The sequence below is a fragment of the Cryptomeria japonica genome, chromosome 8, assembly GCF_030272615.1.
Source record: "Cryptomeria japonica chromosome 8, Sugi_1.0, whole genome shotgun sequence".
NCBI classification, from domain to species: Eukaryota; Viridiplantae; Streptophyta; class Pinopsida; order Cupressales; family Cupressaceae; genus Cryptomeria; species Cryptomeria japonica.
In genome coordinates this window covers 479,898,715-479,920,817 of record NC_081412.1, presented here as the reverse complement: position 1 = coordinate 479,920,817, position 22,103 = coordinate 479,898,715, and positions in this window count along the sequence as shown.

Genomic DNA, 22,103 nt, shown 5'->3' with positions numbered 1-22,103 from the left:
CGCATTGCATCAAGTCAGTCTTAGGTTCTCCATTTGTATTACCTCATCCTTATGTGAACAAATCCTTTACTCCCAAATCGATGATTAAAGTTCCATTTGCATAAGGTGATTGGAAGATCAAGTTTTACTTGTCTTCACTTGTACAAACAAATGAACTTGATCAGATTTTGATCACTCATTTGTTTTGCTCTGATCTTTAATCGAGGATACTTTATTTTTGGATACTTGAACAAATTGTCCAACCTTGCAACCTCAATGATTGGGAACATAATTCTAACATAAAACAACAAAAAGATGCAAAAAAATAATCCACACAACGGAGCCTCAAGACGTAAGGATTATCTTGGGAAAACCCTCGAAGGGAAAAAAAAAAATCCTCAAGATTCACCTTCTTATATTAGATAACAAAAACTCATAATATTTTCCACTAGAGCTTCATACAAGTTTGGTTGTAGCCCAAGGTTACAATAATATCAAGTAAACTCTATGGCATATCCACAAGGAGGCCTATATCTCAATCCTTCACTTGCTAACTCAGTTGCTTCTCTCATCTCCCACACATCATTGCTCTTTCCTGACTTTTGATTCTGCTTTCTTACTTCTAGTTCCTCACTCTCTTTTCTCTGTACTTGGAAAAATCACAAGTCACGCATATATATCATCCACAATTCTTCAATTGAGTCGACTAAAAGTATAAACCTTCACCAAACATGTAATAGGCCAAGCCCAAAACCCCACATGTTACTCCAAAGGAAAGAACACAATATGTGTTACCCAATGTAAAAACATCTAGTCCCAATGGTCACCCACATACTATCTTCGATGAGAACATGTTACAAACCTCTGGCTACATCAATGTGGAACAAATAGTCGGTGAGTTTGCACAACTCTATCACATCAAACTTTCTGCTCGATGAGGCTCAACTCCAAAACTCTTAAATATGACACGTGTGTAGACATACTCTCCATCCAAACTAAAAATCATAACTCTCAAGTGCAGCAGAATGCGACACTCCCCATTGACTCCCTAATCAAATAAAATAACACAATTTTCACCCTATCATCACCAAACATCTTTTTGGTAGCTCAAATCTCTAGAAACTCAAAGAACACTCCCTAATACCACCACTACCTACTATCCAAACAACAAGACCAAATAATGAACTGAGATAGAATGTCGTACTCTCTAATAGCCCTGTTTATGACACAATAAGGATTTACAAATCTTCCAAATTCTCCCTGATGCTCCTACATCAAATTCTATAGGTTCATTTTAGTTTTAACTAATGAATTGTCTAACCATCAACTCCACAAGTTCACTGATCTGCTCATAGCTCACTGCACTACCTCAATGATCAATGATCTGCACAAGAGCTCACTGCAAGCTACCTCAAGATGAAAATTCAATTGTACAAATTCAATGATTTTCACATGCTCGTTGCATTGAGACTAAGATTAAGCTCAACAAATTCAGGGATGTTCTCATGCTCACTCCATTGCCTCCATGGTCAATGATCTATATAGGTCCTCACTGTAAGTTGCCTCAAGATGCAAATTCATTATGATACTGCCTCCATGCAATAACCTCAAGAATCTAGCACAAATTCATTTTGCAAACTTAACACAAATGTTTAAAAATGTTAACTTAAACTTTCCTTAAATGATCCATTAGATGTTTGTTTCTTCCTGAAAAAACACAAACCTTGCAATTTCGTCAATTTCTTGATCCACACTTCATTCACTATGGAATGATTTCTTATTGGTTCTCCCTTTGCGGTAGAATTCCCTATCTATTAAGGTTTTATCTATCCCCTTGAACACATGTGTACTTATGTCCGTACAAAGTCTGGAACCTACATCGAGTATCCTCGATGAATTTGATCCATTAGTCTACCCACAATCTAGCTTGATATAATTTGCATTAGATTTGTCTTTCCACCAACATACCTTTTTAATTATTTTATAGTCCACATATCCCACAAGGGTGTAGATCCAACACATTTGTCTCCTATGTCCCTTTCTTGGAAATATGACTTACAATAAGGACTAGGACATTTTAATTAATTTGGAGTAGAAAGTAAAACATTTGAGTTAAGAAAACAAATATTCATATTGGAAATATTATTCAAAGAACAAGTACTTTGTATCTATATCAGAAATATATACCAAGAGGACAATTAATGAAGGTGTTAAATTCAGATAGATTGGCATGATTATGCTTTTTTCCATTTGTCTTATATTTTATTTAATTTTGTAAGTCTTTAATTTCCACTAAAAAAATACTTTAGAGGTTGTAGGTATAGCTTGTGAAAGATACATTTTAACATTTTTTGTTGAATGATTGTATATCTTTTTATCAATCTACTAAAAATGTGTAGCACTAGTACTTGGGTGGCAAAAGAGCATGGTATATGTAAGTATGTGTTGTCAGCAAATATTTTTTATTAAGTTGAATGCTTTAGGATACAGCTATATGAATTTGAAAAGGGAGTTTTGAAAGGGCCTCACCCTTGTATATAGCATAGAAAGAGACAAGCAAACAGCCAAAAGGTAATAGAAGTGCTCACATAGAGCCAACAACAAAACAAAACAAAAAAAACTGAATATCACTCTATTACTGGCACTAGAAACAAATATAGGAAAAATTCCCAAAATATCTACAAAACTCACAACTTAAAGTGACTTGAACTTCACCAAGGAACTCTATACCTTGCAAGCGTCCATATCCTTAGCTTCAATCAAAATATGATTTTCTTCAATTCTAAGATATGAATCCAAGGGGAGAGGGGGACCCTTAAAGCTCTTCTCATTACATTAGTTACGTATTTTCCTTGTTTGAGTCCATAGATCATTTCCCCCAATGAGTTTCACTAGCCTTATTGAGGCATACTCCTCTAGGAAACAACCACTTACTAAGCTCATTCACAAATTGAAACCAAGAATGACATATTTAGAATGTGTCTAATCTAATCCTCCTTATTTGGATGAAGATGATTTCCAACCCTAAACCCATGAGAGGCATGGCCAACCATGAAATATTAATTTCAAAAACCAAAGAGACCATATATTTGATCTATTACACCCAAACTCCCAACCTACATGATAATGTAATTGGAGAAGGAAGCACCTTCTCCTCATCCACATTAATGTAGAACCTTGCAAATAAAAATTATTTTCTATATTTTTCCACATTGCCAACAACAATGAGTTGGCAAAAAAAGCTAACACTTCATGTCCAAATCTCTTTGTCTCAATATTAGAAGGATTAGTTTTTAAACATTTCTCACCATGAAGGATTTTATTCACATCAATGGAGGTTTTGTGGCTAAAATTATATGGAGAACTTGGGAGGTTGTTAAACCTTCACTTGTCTCGACTGGTTTCAATTTTTGAGATGTCATTTCCTTTAGGTAGTAGAACATTTGGTGTTTCCTCTTTTACAATATCAAGGTCATCCTTTGGCTCACTTGCAATGGGTGAGGGCCATGTAATTTCACAAAAAATATATCCAATGCCCAAAGGATTTATCCTCTAGAAATTTTGAGTCTCATGTCATCAATTGAGACAAAGGCTAAGTTTTCCCTTTCTAATTATGATCATGAGACTTTTGAAATTGTTATAGAGGATATTCTACTTGATATGATTCACAAAATGAGTATTCAATCTTCTAAACCTTGGTGGAAAGATTGGAATTTGGGGTCCAAACACAAATTTATGTAACTATAAGCCACATCTTGAATATCATTTTCTTTAAAAGATGGCATTTATAGTCATTTATTTCAATTTGGAAATATAAATTTCTCACCATCTACTTTACTTTTCTAGAGCCTAAATTGGTCCACTTTGCCCAGTGTAGTCTTGTCTAAGGCTTACCTATGGGTTCGCGTTAATTCATCTGAGCATCCAAGACCCTTGTTGCACATGCTATGTGTAGTTGGAGTCTACGCAACATATGGATAGATAAATAAAACTATAAGTTTTTCATTTCATTTTTTAATAAAATATTTCATTTTTTTCTCAATTAATAATTTGGTCTAATGTTATTATAGATCTAGCTACACACCAACAAAGTTTCCCTAGAAGTGGCTCACCATCAGATATTTGTCAACCATCAATGTAATGCCTCATGTACCATGGATAGGGTTCCTTCATCTTCTTCCTACTCCTAGGGCTGCTCATTAAGAACACTAGACAAGTAGGAGTCTCCCGACTCATAGAAATCAATCTTCTTGGTTGTAGGTATCTTCATCAATTGGTCAAATGGATCATGGTCACTGGAGCATTGTGACCTATTTGGTTGCACATGGCATCTCTTTTTCATCCATGTGGAGCTCCTAGGCGACCTTCTAGTGGTTCTTCTAGCTACTTTGACTCCAACAAGTATCCTTGATTAGCAAATAGGCTATGTGGCATGTGCCCTATGCATGTCTTCTTTGTGAGGCACATTGCTATGTGCAATGTGGCCCTAGGTGTGTCTTCTCTATGAGGTGTATTGCCATGATATGTTAGGATTTGTAGTGTGCAGGCCACAAATGCATGCATGAGGGACTATTATTATAGTCATGTTTTTTGGGCATGTAGCCTAGGCATGTCTTCTCCATTAGGTACATGGCCATACCATGTGGGATTTTTTGTGTTCATGCCACAAATGCACACATGAGGGACTATTATTGGAGTCATGATGAATCTTCACTCTATTTAGCCACAATTTCTAGTCGTATAGTTATGTAATGTGCACTTTTGAGGATTGTGAAGTTTCCTTCAATTATTGATGATCTCTCATCTTTGTTGCATTGGTCAACAATTTTATTTTATCTTGTTTGAATTAGTTTAATCACTATTGTGAGTTTTCTCTATTGTGTAGGTATTGTGGCTATGTTTGATTTGCTATTGGAATTGAACACATTTATTTGACTTATTATTGTTACTATTATTTCTTTCTTTCAATATTTATGATCTTTGGTAGTTTAGTGAAACTCTTGCTATTTTTAAATGTTGCCTTCTTTGTTGTGATGTGATTCCTCACCAAGATTGGCATAGATAACCTTGGATGAGTGTATATAAGGAATCAAACATTGGGAAAATTTGAGGATAGGGGTAAGTGTTTGTTGTATGGGTAGCTACGATCCACTTGTACATTCTTAGTGATTATTGAGGGCTATGTCTTGGAGCTAGCTAATCCCATTAAACAAACAAGGGGGAAGTGATACATAATCGTATGGATCCTCCCTAGTTGTGTGTGGATTCAAGACGACCATCATTTCATATGGTTCTTAGTTACTTTGTGAGAACATGGCATCCTCTTAGACCAATATGTGAGCCTTCTATTGTTATCCCTGCAATGTGGATGAATAAGTGTATGTTTAAATAAATGCTTTGCTTAGAATACTCAAAAATGTCTCTCAGAAAGTCTGCAATAGGCAAACTTTTAGTAAGAATTTGCAGACACAATGCTCATAAATTCACACAATCAGCTACATAAAATATGTTCTCTATTAAGTTCAATGGTTTTGGTTTGATTTGCAATTTTTGTGAAGCTTTTGCACTGAAGTTTCCATAGCCTGATTTTTTTGCCTATGAAGAAAGACCATGTCAGATAATATCAACGAAGAACAAAATAAGGAGACAATTGCTAGATTATGGTCTAACTTGGAAAGAAAAGGTGATGGGAAATGTTATTGTCCCTACAAAATTTGTAAGGGCTTAAAGACTAGAAGACTTCTAATCAAAATAGCTAAGAAACATTGTAGGCAGCATGGTCACATTGAAGGGGGACATGATTATCATCCACTGGTAAGTTGTTCATTATATCATTTTAACAATTTATATACATAAGAAATCACTTGATAATGAGATCATGATCACGATTTATTTATGTATATAAATTTTATATAGGTGGAGCACCCTAGAGCACATGGTATGGATCAACAAAACCCTGAGAATATGGTTTTGGAAGTGCAGGAACATGGAGGTGTGAATATCGAAGCTGAAGATAATGATCCCATGGAAGATGACGATCATGCACCAGAAAACACAATTGAAGATGATGGTACAAATACATTGATCCATGACACATTTAGTACTGGCACAACTGATCATGATGATCAGGATGACCATGATGTTCATGATTTACCTCTTCTTGAGAAGGTATATGAGCCCCTTTACAAAGTGGTGCAGGAGCACCTGAATGCTCAAATCCTAGCAGGTATAGCATTTTTTTTGCAAATTAAGTATGTGTGTTTATTTTATGCTTCTAGTAGGTTTAATAGGTTTGTTTTGTGGTGTAATAAGGTTTGGAACTCATTGTTGTTTAAGAGTTTCCAAGATTTTTGTTTTTTTGCTCAGTGGGCCAAAAACTATCAATATTGGGTCCAAATGAGCATTTTTGAATTTTTGATGTTGTAAAGACTTGAAAGGAATTGGAGCATGTTTATTTAGTGTTTCTAATGATGTTGAGTCATTGGTTTGAGTGCCAAGTCACCGGGAGTAAAAATGCAACTTTTTGAGCAACAAAAGTTGTCAAAAGTTGTCAAAAAGTGCAAAAAAGTGATTTTTGGTGGTTTTGGTTAGTTCCAGCCTGTACCTGTCCATACAAAGGCTTCAATAAGTTGGCACATGTATAAAAACCATGTTCCCATCATTTTATGTGTGGTTCATGTTGGAAAAGTAAAAGAAATACTTGTTTTGCTCTTGTTTTTTTTGTGAGTTTTAACTAGTTTCCTGCACTTTTGAGAGTATAGTTCGTACCATGGCTTCATGAGTCCGTACTACTCCTATTTTTAATTGGTTTGATCTCCTTGAATGTTTGAGTAGTGATTTGGAACAATTTTTGTTTGAAGTGCTCTTGAGAAAGGCACTATTTTGTGGTTCCAATGGAAGGTCTTTCATGGTCCAACTAGTTTCTTCAAAGTCTATTCATCCATGGCTTTGGGGAAATTTGTTGGACCCTCTGTACATACTGTATCATACATCTATTTTCCTTTTCTAGCAATGCACAAGTGTTTGTAAACCCATGGCAAGTATGTGAAGTGATCAACTTGGCTTGGGTATTCTTAAAGTTGTTTGAATGGTACTTTGCTGTTCATAGCACTGTACTTTGAAATGTTGAAGAAGAATTAAGTTGGCAAGAGTCATCATTGTATTTTACCATCCTTGTCTCTCTCATGACTTGGTTGGATGCAAGAAGCAAAGGTGTAATCAGACTGTAAAACAGTGTGTCACTGTTTCATTGTTAAAACATCATTGCCAACCTCCCTAATGGATAGTATGGTGTAATAACCCAACATAATTCATCCAACAAAAATTGAGTATATATTTTTTTTTTCTATTTATGTTTTATTCAATTGCATACTCTGGGCATCCATCCAAATAGGATTGGGCATTCATCCATTCGGGATGAGCTTCTAACCATACGGGTTAGGCAGTTGTCCATACAGGATGTAAATTCCATCTATCCAATACGGGATAGGCATCTACCCATACGGGGTAGGCATCCATCCAAACGGGATAGGAGATGCTCTGGCCAGAGACTTAGACTCATCGGGACCATTCGGGTCCTGGGCCACTCACTAAGTACTACATTCTTCTAACAAGAATGCACCGAGGTCGCCGTCCTTAGGAGTAATAAGAAAATAATACAAGCTTGAATTCCGCCTCGGAATTTGGCTTAAAGCCTCGGGAAGTCAAGCGAATCCATACAGGATTCCTTCCGAGTATGCATTGAATTAAGTTTGATTATCTGATCTTTCATTTAGGATTCTTACTCAACCAAGCCTAGACCCCACCCACGAACGCCTGAGTATGAGGGACAACTCCGTCCCAAGACTGCCTACATACCCGCTTCGGCACGGGATCAAGGCGTAAAGTATGTAGTTCTATTTTCTAATCTATGGTTTGATGTAAACTGATTTGTGGGTACGCAACCCTTTCTAGGGTCAGTGTCCCAGACAGTTTCTCTGCGGTTGCTACCCACGAAGGTAGCGCTTAAGCGAAGGCTCGAGATGGCCTATTGCTTGTGGCCTAAACAAAATAACTAGAACCTAATACTTATCATGAGGGTCACCCAAATGCAAATCACCAATATCCCTTTGAGGTGAATAAACAATTAAATAAATAAAGTAAATTTCACGAGAGCTCTTAACTTGACCATCCCTAAGAGGGGTTTACTATGGTTTATCTCAACGGATGTGGAATTCATTTAAAAGTTATCTTATTAAATTATCGATCCAAGAGGGATTACCCGCCCCTTGGATTTTAACTTCCAAATGTCCCTTATTACTCCCCGACGATTTATAGGGACGATGCCACAAACGTCGTTAATGCAGCTTTATTAGGCGTTTAGTGCAGTAGTTCAACACGACAGCATTACCCGTAAGCGTGACCCAGAGGCACCATATATACCGAATGCTGCTAGTTTTGGTTTTCCAACTTCCTTTATTTAGTTTTCTAACTACGAATAACAAAATGAAAGCGTAAATAATGGAAGTAACTACTTGAAGTGTAATTTGCATACAAATGAAACTTGCATAATAGTAATTGCATGAAAGATATAGTAATTCGCATGCTATGAACGAAATCAATTAATCCATGATGTAAGATGACTTAGCGAGTCCAAAATGACGATTAAATCTAAATATTTATAATAAGGTAAGTTAATCTCCAAGGACCAATCAAGTGTCCCAATGATTTCTTAATTTTTAGAAGAATATAGTCTACAATTTTAAAGTCTATTAGGGATAGTTTAATTACAATCTTGCTACACATTAATCCCATTTTTAATTGAAAGTCAATATCCTTAAATTTACACTAAGGAGAAAAAAAATCATCATATCCTAAATGTCATTATTATCAACTTTTAAAAAAATTAACTAAATGGTAATTAACTTAGATTATCTTTTTTTTTTTTTTAGAAAACAAATTAAACTTCAATTTTCGAAATACTAAAAAAAACAAATTTTAAAATTTAATGGCAAAGGCTTGCATTTGTTTATGATAATAAGGAGGGTTGCGGGGTGGGGACCACGGGTCCCATCACCCCTGCGGCCCTGCATGCGCAGGTCCGCAGGGATGAGGGGATGCCGTGGGCCCCCACCGTACCCCTGCGACGGTTTATTGAAACCGTCCATGCAAACAGCGACCCAAGCACGTGGAAAGCCGTGCGTTACGGAGGCATAAGGAGATTTTTCTACGTTCGATGGGGTTTTCTTGCTTTTGGGTTTTTTATTTATATATGTATATATATATATATATATATATATATATACATAAGTACATAAATGTTATAATGCATATATATATATATATATATATATATATATATATATATATATATATAAGTACATAAATGTTATAATATTATTATTATCATTTTTTTTTTCTTATACAGGAGTATTATAATTATTTTTAATGAGTTATTGAAGATTACTCAGAGCAGGGTAATAATAGGTAATTAACAATGTTTGTAGATTAATTTTCAGGAAATAAATGAAGCAGTAACCAGAGGGATTTTTTTTTCCATTTCCTTTGTTTTCTACACAGGGAAATTCATTCATAGAGAAAGAAATAGATTATTTCACACAGAGAAATTCTTTCACAGGAAAAGGAATGGTTTATTTCTTTTCTTTTTCACACAGGGAAATTCTTTCACAGAGGAAGAAATAGATTATTTCTTTTGTTTCTTTTCTTTTGTTCTCTACACAGGGAAATTCATTCATAGAGAAAGGAATTCATTTCTTTATACAGGGAAAATTCATTCACAGAGAGGGGAGATTTATTTATACACACAGGGAGATTTGTCTACAGAGAAAATTGTTTGTACACACAGGGAGATCTTATTTTTATCAAAATAAACTGAAGATAATGAATCTATTTTCCATTTACTCTACTTCTTTCAATCTGAAACTAATTTCTTATCAGAATTAAAACAATGAATCTTATTTTCTACAAAATCAGAAACTAAGGATTTAAACAATGAATCTCATTCTACAAAATCTGAAACAAATTTCTTATCAAAATTTTAAACAATGAATTCCATTCTCTACAAATCTGAAACTAATTTCTTATCAAAAATTTAAACAATGAATCTTATTTAACAATAAATCTCATTCTCTACAAAATCTAAAAACTAATTCCTTATCAAAATTTCAAACAATGAATCTCATTTAAGCCATAAATCTCATTCTTTACAAAATCTAAAACTAATTTCATATCAAGAAATTTAACAATGAATCTTATTTAAACCATGACTCTCATTTTCTACAAAATCTAAACTAATTCTTTAACAAAATACAAATGAATTTCATACTCATAATTAATCTAATCAAATCTAATCTACCATAAAAATGAGATGCATGAACTAAGTTGAAGGAACCTGGATGCTTGAAGATGGTGTAGAGTCTTCCTTGATCCTCCAAATTGAAGAGAAATCCTCCCAACAAAAATCTTAGCTGCGAATGAAAGTGGACTACAAAAGAGAATTCAACTTGCAGAAATTTCTTATGGAATAGCTAACTCTCATTTTTGAAACTTGTACCTATTTTATAAAAGAAATTTCAAATTCCCACTACCTAATTATTAAATGGAAAAAAAGAGATTCTCTCCCAATTTGGCCTCCATGCAAATTAATTAGGCTTAGTGGGAGGAGTTACATGCAAGGAGGTGGGGAAGCCTCTAGAAGCTTCTTATTCCTCCTACAACATGTGCCTTAATTTGGGTGAGGGAAATTAAATAACAAATTAAAATATATATGCATTTTCCATGTGTGTGTGGTTTATTATTTTTATTCCCTTACAATATTCATTCAATAATTCATCCAAAGAATATAAATAGAGTTTTGTATTTAGATCAAAAAAAGTGATAAAGGAGGGTTGTGACATCCTCCCCCCCTTAATCTGTGCATCGTCCCGATGCACTTATTAAATGCATTCAAAAGAGTTTATAGTTCATGTTCAAAACAAAAAGGGAAATAGCTGCTGCATCTCCTTAGTATCCTCCCACGTGGCATTCTTCTCGTCGTACTGGTCCCATTGCACTTTGCACTGATCAACCTCTCTGTTGCGCAACTGGCACTGGCGCCTCTCCAAGATTCTGAATGGCTCTATCATTATTCCCCCCATTTCTTGGACCTGCAAGGCATCCCAATTCAAAATGTGTTTCTCATCAGGTACATACTTCTTAAGAAGAGATACATGGAAGACATCATGGATTCGGCTCAATTGGGGAGGTAAGGCCAACCGATAAGCAACTGGGTTAATTCTTCCCAATATTTCAAAAGGTCTGACATAACGAGGTGCAAGCTTAGTCTTTTTCCCAAATCTTATGGAACTCTTGTGTGGCCTAACCCTTAGGAAGACTTTCTCTCCTACCTCAAACTCCCTTGGTGTTCTGCTTTTATCTGCATAACTTTTCTGCCTATCCGAGGCTTCCTTCAATCTTTGCCTAATTTCCTTAGTTTTCCTTTCCATTTCTTTCAACATATCTGGCCCAACAATCACTCTATCTTCAAGACTATCCCAACTCAAAGGTGTTCGACATGGTCTTCCATACAAAGCTTCAAAAGGTGCCATTCCCAAAGATGTTTGATATGTATTATTGTAGGCAAACTCTACCAAAGGTAGGTACTCTTCCCATTTTCTCTGTTGGTCCATGCAGTACATACGAAGCAGGTCTTCCATAATCTGATTTGTCCTTTCTGTCTGACCGTCGGTTTCCGGATGGTATGCGGTGCTAAAATTTAGTTGAGTTCCTAGAGCTGATTGAAGAGTGGTCCAAAACCTGGAAGTGAATCTTGCATCTCTATCTGATATGATTTTCTCTGGTATTCCATGCAACCTAACTATCTCCTTAACAAAGCGTCTAGCCAAGGTGGGTGCATCATCCGTCAAATTCCCTGGTATAAAGTGTGCCACCTTAGTGAGTTTGTCAATTACCACCATTATTGCATCATGCCTAGAAGGTGACATGGGTAACCCTTGTACAAAATCCATACTAATAACTTGCCACTTATGTTGAGGTACATCGTGCAATTGTAACAATCCAGCGGGGTGCCTATGTTCTGCCTTTACTCTTTGACACTCCAAACATTTAGCTACGTACTTGACAATATCGCTTTTCAACCCTTGCCAAAAGTATAATTTCTTTAGATCTGCATAAAGTTTGTTAACTCCTGGGTGGCCTGAATAAGGGGCATTGTGAGCCTCCGATAAGACTACTTCCCTTAAATTCCCTGAATTAGGAACATAGATTCTGTTATTGTATCTGAGCAACCCATCTTCATCTAATGTATACCCTTCGACCTTAGGGTCGGTCGGGTTGTGTCTTATAGTTAATTTGACTTGCTCATACCATGGGTCATGTCCTTGTTCATCCATTACTTGCCTTTTGAAAGAGGTTTTGAAGGTTGCTATAGTCATCAAGTGTCTCCTCCTACTTAAGGCATCTGCCACCCTATTTTCTTTCCCCTTAATATATTCAATCTCAAAGTCATATTCACTTAGAAACTCTAACCACCTTCTTTGTCTGGCATTTAAGTGAGGTTGGGTAAAGATGTATTTTAGTCCTTGGTTGTCCGACTTAAGCTCAAAGGGCTTCCCTAGTAAGAAGTGTCTCCACTTTTGCAGGGCATGCACAATTGCTGCCAACTCTAAGTCGTGGGGTGCATAATTGACTTCATGAGTCTTTAGCTTCCTAGATTCATAAGCCACTACCCCCTCATCTTGGACAAGTACTCCTCCTAACCCTTCTATAGAGGCATTTGTTACAACTGTGAAGTGTCCATTTGGGTCTGGTACCTTTAGAATGGGTGCTGAAGTTAGTTTTCCCTTCAAGATTTGAAATGCCTTATCACTTTGCTCGGTCCATACAAACCTTTTGCCCTTCCTTTGCAACGAGGTGATGGGATTTGCTATCTTAGAGAATCCTTCCACAAACATCCTATAGTAACCTGCTAGCCCCATAAAGCTTCTTACCTCTGAAACATTCTTAGGGATTGGCCATTCTACTATCGCCTTTATTTTATCTGGGTCGACTGCTATTCCTTCCTTTGATATTATATGCCCAAGATAGTGAATCTTTTCCTCAAAGAAGGCACATTTGGACAATTTTCCATATAACTTATGTTCTCTCAATCTTTGCAAAATGATTTGTAGGTGCGCTAAATGTTCCTCTTCATTTATAGAGTAAATCAATATGTCATCCAAAAATACCAAAACAAACTTATCCAAGTAGTCGTGGAATACACTATTCATCAGGTTCATGAATGCAGCTGGGGCATTAGTTACTCCAAAAGGAACTACTGTGAATTCATAATGTCCATATCTCATCCTGAAAGCTGTCTTCGGAATGTCTTCTTCCTTAATTCTGAGTTGATGATACCCCGACCGAAGATCTATCTTTGAGAAAACTACCGCTCCTTTCATTTGGTCAAAAAGGTCCTCTATGCGAGGTAAGGGATACCTATTCTTTATGGTGACTTTGTTCAACATCCTATAGTCGATGCATAGCCTTAAGGTTCCATCCTTCTTCTTAACAAATAAAACTGGCGCTCCCCATGGTGATACACTTGGCCTTATTAAACCCTTAGCTAAGAGTTCCTCTAATTGCATTTTGAGCTCTTGTAATTCTGTCGTGTTCATTCGGTAAGGTGCCTTTGATACTGGTTCAGCTCCTGGGAGTACTTTGATAGAAAAGTCAAACTTTCTCTTAGGGGGTAAACCGGGTAGTTCTTCTAGAAAAACATCCTTAAACTCCTTTAAGAAAGGGGTATTTTCAAATGTTGGGGTATTTTCCTCCTTTCCTTCTTCAATTTTGTTCATAAAGATTTGTCCTCCTCTTCTCCTTTCCTTCTTTAATTGCATTGCTGAGATAGTTTCTATATTAATGGGTTTAAACTTTCCTTGGATTTTGACCCTTTTCCCCCCATCATCCAAACATTCAACATCTTTGCTATAACAATCTACATTAGCTTGATGGTCTGCTAACCAACTCATTCCCATAATTACATCATATAATCCTAAGGGTGCCACATAGAGATCTACCCTTGTTTCGAACTCAGGGAATTGTACCCTTGCCCTCGGTAAACACTTAGTTACTTCTCTAGTTGCCTTATCCCCATATTGAACCATCCATGATGACTCCATTTGATTAACTTTTAATGCATATTTGTTCACTAATTCAGGTGAGATGAAACATTCAGATGATCCAGTGTCAATTAGAATTGATATTGGTTGTGGGAGGAGTTACATGCAAGGAGGTGGGGAAGCCTCTAGAAGCTTCTTATTCCTCCTACAACATGTGCCTTAATTTGGGTGAGGGAAATTAAATAACAAATTGAAATATATATGCATTTTCCATGTGTGTGTGGTTTATTATTTTTATTCCCTTACAATATTCATTCAATAATTCATCCAAAGAATATAAATAGAGTTTTGTATTTAGATCAAAAAAAGTGATAAAGGAGGGTTGTGACATATGGAATGATGGATTCCTCCTTTATGCATCATGGAATGTATTTACAAATGTTTTTAATGCTAAGAAGACAAGATGCACAAGTTGGTTGTAAAGGACCTAAATAAGGATCCTAGGAAAGTGTATTCTTTGTCACAGTCTTGTAATGCTGTCATGCTTTGTGGCATCTTTTAAGTGTTCAAACTTATAAGATCTTTGGAGAGGAATATGCATTGTTTTACCTTGCCATTAACACCTTTTTGCAGGCCAGGGACAGAGTGAAGAAATACATCAAAACAAGGAAAGGGAGTTGTAACAGTTTTAATACTGTCAAAGTGCAGTGATGGCGGGTGTATGAGCAATAGTCATAAGAAATCCTTTCCTATTTGTTTTGCAGGGTGTTACAACTTCTATTAAGTCATTGTTGCATCTATATTTGATAAAATTTCATTGTATTTGGTTTACCAATGTTCAAAAATGTATGCAAATCTTAAAAAAATTATTGTCTCAGTCCTCTAGACTGTTATTTCTGTGTAAAAGCAGCAGTATGGCATTTGTTTGATATAATGATAGTATTCTAAGATGAGGTTTGAATCCTTGGGAGTGTTTGGTATAGGTTATAGCAAGGTTTGAAACATTTAAATTGGGTCTAGTATCATGGAGAAGACCTTTAAATTGCAAACCCTCACTAAAACCCTAAAAAACCCTTGAAAAGTGCCTATTTTGTGGGACAGTCCTCAAACAGTCCGTACAGTACTTGCCATAGCAAAAATCCTTGAGCTTTCATCATCAATTGACCACATCTCCAAGGGTTTTCCATGAAGTTTAGCAGATTGAGCAGGGTGAACAATTTTCACTAAAAACTAGGGCTAATCCTAGTAGCCTTTTTGAGGCCAATTTGACAATTTCATGAAATCGGTAAGGAAGGAGAAGTAAATGATTGCTTCAAATCATCAAAATTGATGAGTTAAGACCTGAGACACCCTACTACAAGCTCCATAGCATTGTATGAAGTCATTTGATCAAGATGACCATTTGAACCTAGAAGTTGCCTTGAGTAGAACAATGCTCTTTGCATCCAACTTGGATATTTTCGCTCTTGAGAGGTGAGGGACAGTCATTAGACTTTGCAGACCTATCTAGATGCTCAGTCAACACATTAATATGATTGAAATCCTTAAAGGTGCAAACAAGGTTAGGTAAACCATGGCTCTCCAACAGTTGCCCATTCCTGGAAGAGAGGAGATTCGGCCAGTTGGACAACCAAACTTGTTCATTTTTAGTGACACACAAGAGGACCTCATTTCAGATTTGAATGCCTTAGCATGGAAGGTAAGGAGGAGTGATGTACAATACAATAGGGTGCAAGCAGTGTTGAATAGAGAGGAGGAGATAGGAGAAAGGTTTAGAAGAATCCCATTTGTGCCTAGGGATTGATTTGGGAAGCACATTGAGAACAAAAGCCCACCAACCTCAAAAGAAGACCAACTTCTATTCTACCTCCTCATCATAGTGGTATCAGAGCCAGGTTCAGATTTGGGTTGAGAGATTAGCACATGTCAGGTAGTGAGTCAGTGGGACACAACACCAACAACATGGTGACCAATGTAGAGTTAGCAAAGAGGATGGAGGATCAAGTCGAAGAGAATAGACTCCTTAGGGAAAGATTACAACAACTTGAAAAAAAGTTGAACCAAGTAGAAGTCAAGACTGAAGAAGTCAGTGAGAGAGTAGAAAATGCTGAAGATAAGAAGGAAACCTTAAAGGAAGAAGTCCCAGAACCAGATCCAATCTTGGATAGAGAACAAGAAACCTTTTTACAAGCTTTGAAAGCTTTGACTGGAAAGGCCCTAGATGGAGTGTCCCTTTTTAGTGGCAAGATGGAACCAGAAGCACTAATGGAGTGGATAGAGGGTCTAGAGAATCACTTTGAATGTGATGGAATTACTGAAGCACAAAAAATGAAGGTAGCCAAATCCAGAATGAGAGGGGCAGCCTTAACTTGGTGGAAGTTCATCCAAGAGGAAAGGGTGAAAGAGGGAAAGAAACCCATAGCCACCTAGAAGACAATGGTAACTAAAATCAAAGACACCTACATTCCTGAAGATTATGAAATCTAGTTACATAAGAAGAGACAAAACTTGAGACAGAAAGGCCTAGATGTCAGTAGTTACATTGAAGAATTCCAAAAACTATGCCTTAGATCTAAGGTACAAGAAGATGAAAATGTCAGAGTAGCTAGGTATCTCAATGGGTTAAGATGGAATATTTAGGAAGAGTTAAGCCTATGGTGTCCCAACACATTACAGAAGTGTTATCAACTAGCACTGAAGGTAGAAGAGAGAAACAAGAAGAAACAAGAATAGAATGGTAGAGGCAGAGGCAGAGGAAACAGAGGCAGTCATAGAGGCAGTTTTGGGGGAAGATACACAGATCATAGGTCCCAGGGAGAGTCTAAGCTATTGAGCAAAGCGGGGATTCTCAGAGTAGACCCAACTATAGGGGTAGGGGATCAGGCAACCCAGGAAGGGGTAGATCTAATGGACCTGGAAGAGGTTCATACTTCTCCACCATGAAGTGTTATAACTATCAGAAACTTGGCCATCCAGCATATAGATGCCCAGAGAAGCCAAGTTCATCTCAAGGAGGTGATAAGAGAGTCCATTTTGTGCAAGAGGAAACCACACCAAATCAAAGGTGTCTACCATCAGAAGAAGGGGAAAACCTCATGATCAGGAGGATCCTCATGAAAGAGACATCTCAGAAAGATATGTCTCAAAGGAAAGCTCTTTTCAGGATCAAATGTAAGATCCAAGGAAAGGTGTGCAAAGTTATCATTGACTCAGGGTCAACTGACAACATCATATCTAAAGAAGCTGCTACAAAACTTCACCTACCTAGAATACAACACAATGAGCCCTACAAGGTCACATGGTTGGAAAAAGGGCAGCATGTATTGGTGAGTGAACAAACATGGGTAGAGTTTAACATAGGTGAGTACCAAGATAAGATTTTGTGTGATATACTACCTATGGATGCTTGTCATTTGCTTTTAGGAAGACCTTGGCAATTTGACAGGAAAGCCCAATATGATGGTGAAAAGAACTCATACTCATTTTTCAAGAATGGTATCAACTATAAAATTCAGTCCCTTAATGAAGAAAGAGATGGCAGCAAACCACAAGTTCCTAACACTTTGTTAGTTGGTGAAAAGGAGTTCATTCATACCTTGAAAGAAGGTGATGGCATAGGTTTTGCATTGGTAACTAAACCAGTTGATGAAAAGAAAAGAAAAGAAGGTAGAAATCCCATATGAGGTGCAGCAACTTCTATATCAGTTTAAGTCAATTGTTAATGATGGTCAACCAACCTCTCTACCTCCTCAGAGAGCCATTAGCCACCAGATAGACTTCATCCCAGGTGCATCCTTACCAAACAAAGCTGCTTACAAAATGACACCTGAACAAAATCAGGAAGTGGCAAGACAAATCCAAGAGCTCTTAGACCAAGGATTGATTAGAAAAAGTATTAGTCCATGTGCAGTACCCACAGTGTTAGCACCGAAGAAAGGTGGGGCTTGGAGACTTTGTACAGATTCAAGAGCAATAAACAGGATCACAATCAGGTATAGATTCCCCATCCCTAGGATAGAAGATCTTATGGATTGTTTAGGGGGAGCAAAATATTTCAGTAAGATAGACCTAAAAAGTGGTTATCATCAAATCCGCATCAAAGAGGGGGATGAATGGAAAACAGCTTTCAAGACAAATGAGGGGTTGTATGAATGGCTAGTCATGCCATTTGGGTTAACAAATGCACCCAGTACATTTATGAGATTGATGAATGAGGAGTTACATGACTTCATAGGCAGGTTTGTAGTTGTGTACCTTGATGACATCTTAATTTTCAGTAAAACCAAGGAAGAACACTTCCAACATTTGCAGATTGTCTTACAAAGATTGAATGATGAACAAATTACTATCAATCTAGAAAAATGTGATTTCCTTAAGCAAGAGCTGGTCTATTTGGGTTTTGTTGTTTCAGGGGGTGATTTGAAGATGGATCCAAGTAAGGTAGAAGCCATAGTTAATTGGCCAACCCCTAAGAACAAATAATAAATTAATGAGAAGGTGGAAAAGGTGGATTCACCTAAGAGGGAGTGGATTTTCCCAATAATATGTTAGATTCTCCCAAGGATGGATGGACTATACACTTGAAAGGTAGATGATTAAGGATGATGACAAGGTGAATTTTCCTTAGAATGATAGGGTTGATTTTCCTAAGAACAAGTAGATTCATGTAAACTAGAGGATACAAATTTGGACAAAATAATGGAAGGAGACTAAAACTAGATAGATTCACCTAAATGGGAGTGTAGTCATCTAAGGATAGGAAAAATTCACCATTTGCATAAGAAAGATGGATAAGATAAATGATTTATGTGAAATAGATTCACCTAAGATAAAGTAGATTCACATAAGGATAGGTGGATTTTCCTAAAGATGAAGGGATAAGACTTAACAAAAAGAGAACTTAGGATGATGACAAGGAGGATTCATTTAAGGATATGGAATATTCACCTAAGGGATAGTGTATTCTCCCAAGAATATGGAAAAATTATTGATTGGTGGAATGACATACTAGATCAAGGAATGATACAAGGGTAGATTCACCTAAATATAGGGTAAATTCAGCTAAAAGGGTAAATTCAGCTAAATATAGGGTAAATTTAGCTAAATTCGGTTGGAAAGTAAACTACAAACTTATACATTCACCATTTCAAAACATTTTATTGGGGAATAGTCAATTTGGTTCAATTTAATTCCTCTAGGAGAGACCGACAATATGATTAATTGTTCCATTTTGATGTGATTGGATATGATTAGATATAATTTCATTGAAGATGCAAGAACTAAGTAAAATTATGCAAAATTGACAAGATTAAGCATAAACAGGCAAATAATAAAGCAAAAAGCTAACATAGAGGTACATATTTGGAAATAAGACTCTAAAATGAACCTAATCAGTTACCTATAGGGAAAATGAGGTTAGAGATAATGTACCTATATGGAAAGTGGTTAAACTCTACCTCTAAGTGGCTCATCTTGAGCATTGTCGGTATATGGGCATTGATGGCATATTATATCTGGTTCTATCATTTTTGTGGGTGCAAAATTAACAAGGCAAAATAGTATTAGTGGGAGCATGATCTCATCAAAATGGTTTTGGCTTTACATTTATGATAGCACATTGATCACACCTTACAAAAGGTTCCAATCTCATACATAGCATCCCAAAGTAAGGTCAATAATGATGTAACTTAATGCTTAAACTGGAGTTCTGGGTAGTCATATACTGATCATTTCTAGGATTGATGCTTAAACTGGAGTTCTGGGTAGTCATATACCCATGGCATAGGGTAGGGGTGACCTGCAAACAATGCTAGTTCTAGATGCCTGTTTGCTTGGTGTATAACTTGTCAAAATTACATCGATTGGCTACAGGTCTGCCATAAAGTTTCCAACTTATCACCAGTGAAAATACAAGAACCAAGGCTTAGAATACTAAAAAATGTCTCTCAGAAAGTCTGCAATAGGCAAACTTTTAGTAAGAATTTGTAGACACAATGCTTAGAAATTCACACAATCAGCTACATTAAATATGTTCTCTATTAAGTTCAATGTTTTAAGATGAAAAAGAAGAGTTAAATGGTTTTGGTTCAATTTGCAATTTTTGTGAAGCTTTTGCACTGAAGTTTCCATAACCTAATTTTTTTGCCTGTGAAGGAAGACCATGTCAGATAATATCAGTGAAGAACAAAATAAGGGACAATTGCTAGATTATGGTCTAACTTGAAAAGAAAAGGTGATGGGAAATGTTATTGTCCCTACAAAATTTGTAAGGGCTTAAAGAATCGAAGACTTCTAATCAAAACAACTAAGAAACATTGTAGGCAGCATGGTCACATTGAAGGGGGACATGATTATCATCCACTGGTAAGTTGTTCATTATATCGTTTTAACAATTTATATACATAAGAAATCACTTGATAATGAGATCATGATCATGGTTTATTTATGTTGATCATTTTTATATAGGTCGAGCACCTCAGGGCACATGATATGGACCAACACAACTCGAAGAATATGGTTTTCGAAGTGGAGGAACATGGAGGTGTGAATATCGAAGCTGAAGATAATGATCCCATGGAAGATGATGATCATGCACCAGAAAACACAATTGAAGATGATGGTACAAATACATTGATCCATGACACATTTAGTACTGGCACAGCTGATCATGATGATTAGGATGACCTTGATGTTCATGATTTACCTCTTCTTGAGAAGGCATATGAGCCCCTTTACAAAGGCTCCCAAACAACTCTTCTCTCTACTGTATTGTTGTTGGTGAACTTGAAGGTTATGAATGGTTTATCCAACATAACAATCTCACGTATGTTAAGGTGTGTCATACATGTCATTACAGTTAATAAATGGTGAATCATGTACCATTAATATTCTTTATATTAACACCTCAAACTTTTTTTTTTTGCTGTAGATTGATAGGTGAGTTTTTCTTACCACCATCAAATATTCTACCTTGCTCATACCGAGAATTATCTGCCATTATGAAAGATATTGGAATGGAGTATCAAACAATAGATGCTTGTCCCAATGATCATATTATATATCATAAACAACATGAATTTGGAACAGAATGCCCTAAATGTCATATCAGTAGATATTGAACAGATCAAATAACAAAAAGGGTGCCTCGCAAGGTTCTTTTTTATATTCCCATTATTCCACATATGCAACGATTATTTAGGTGCACTAGCTTAGCACAATTTACGGATTACCATGCACGCAATAGAAGTCGAGATGACATTATTCGAATGCTTGCGGATGGTTCAGCATTTATGGACATAGAGGAAAAGTGGCCACACTTTAAAGAAGAACCTCGTAATCTCAGGCTTTCATTGGCAGTGGACGGTGTCAATCCATTTGGAGAGTTGAGATCTGTTTACTCGGTGTGGCCTATTTTTGTTATCAACAATAATATTCCTCCATGGATGTCAATAAAGAGGAAGCACATACTGTTGGCAATGATTGTTCCAAGTATTTTATCATTTAATAGTCATCTACATTTAATTATAAATATTGTAGTAAAATGGTCATAATAATTATGTAATGTTTTTGTTCATTCCACTAGGCAAGTACCAAGTTAAAGATATGAATGTATATATTAAGCCTCTTATCAATGAGTTGCTGGAGTTATGGAATGGTGTGACCATGTATGACATCTCTATACCAATAGGACAAAGAAAATTTCAATTCCATGCAATGCTTGTATGGACAATACATGATGCCCCAGGCTAACACATTTTTGTGGTACGTTATAGTGTTCAAGTTGCGCATGATAATTATAATTATAAAAATTAACAGATTTAATAGAATTATACATTATCTTGCAGGTCTTCAAACAAAGGGAAAATTTGCATGTCCAGTTTGTGGTCCAAAGATGAAATCTCGTCATTCAAAAAGTTTAGGAAAGCAGGTGTTTGATGAGTATAGGCACTTCCTTCACAAAAATCATAAGTACCGGAATACTGAAAAACATCTTTTCAATGGGAAAGAAGAGACTACATCAAAGCCACG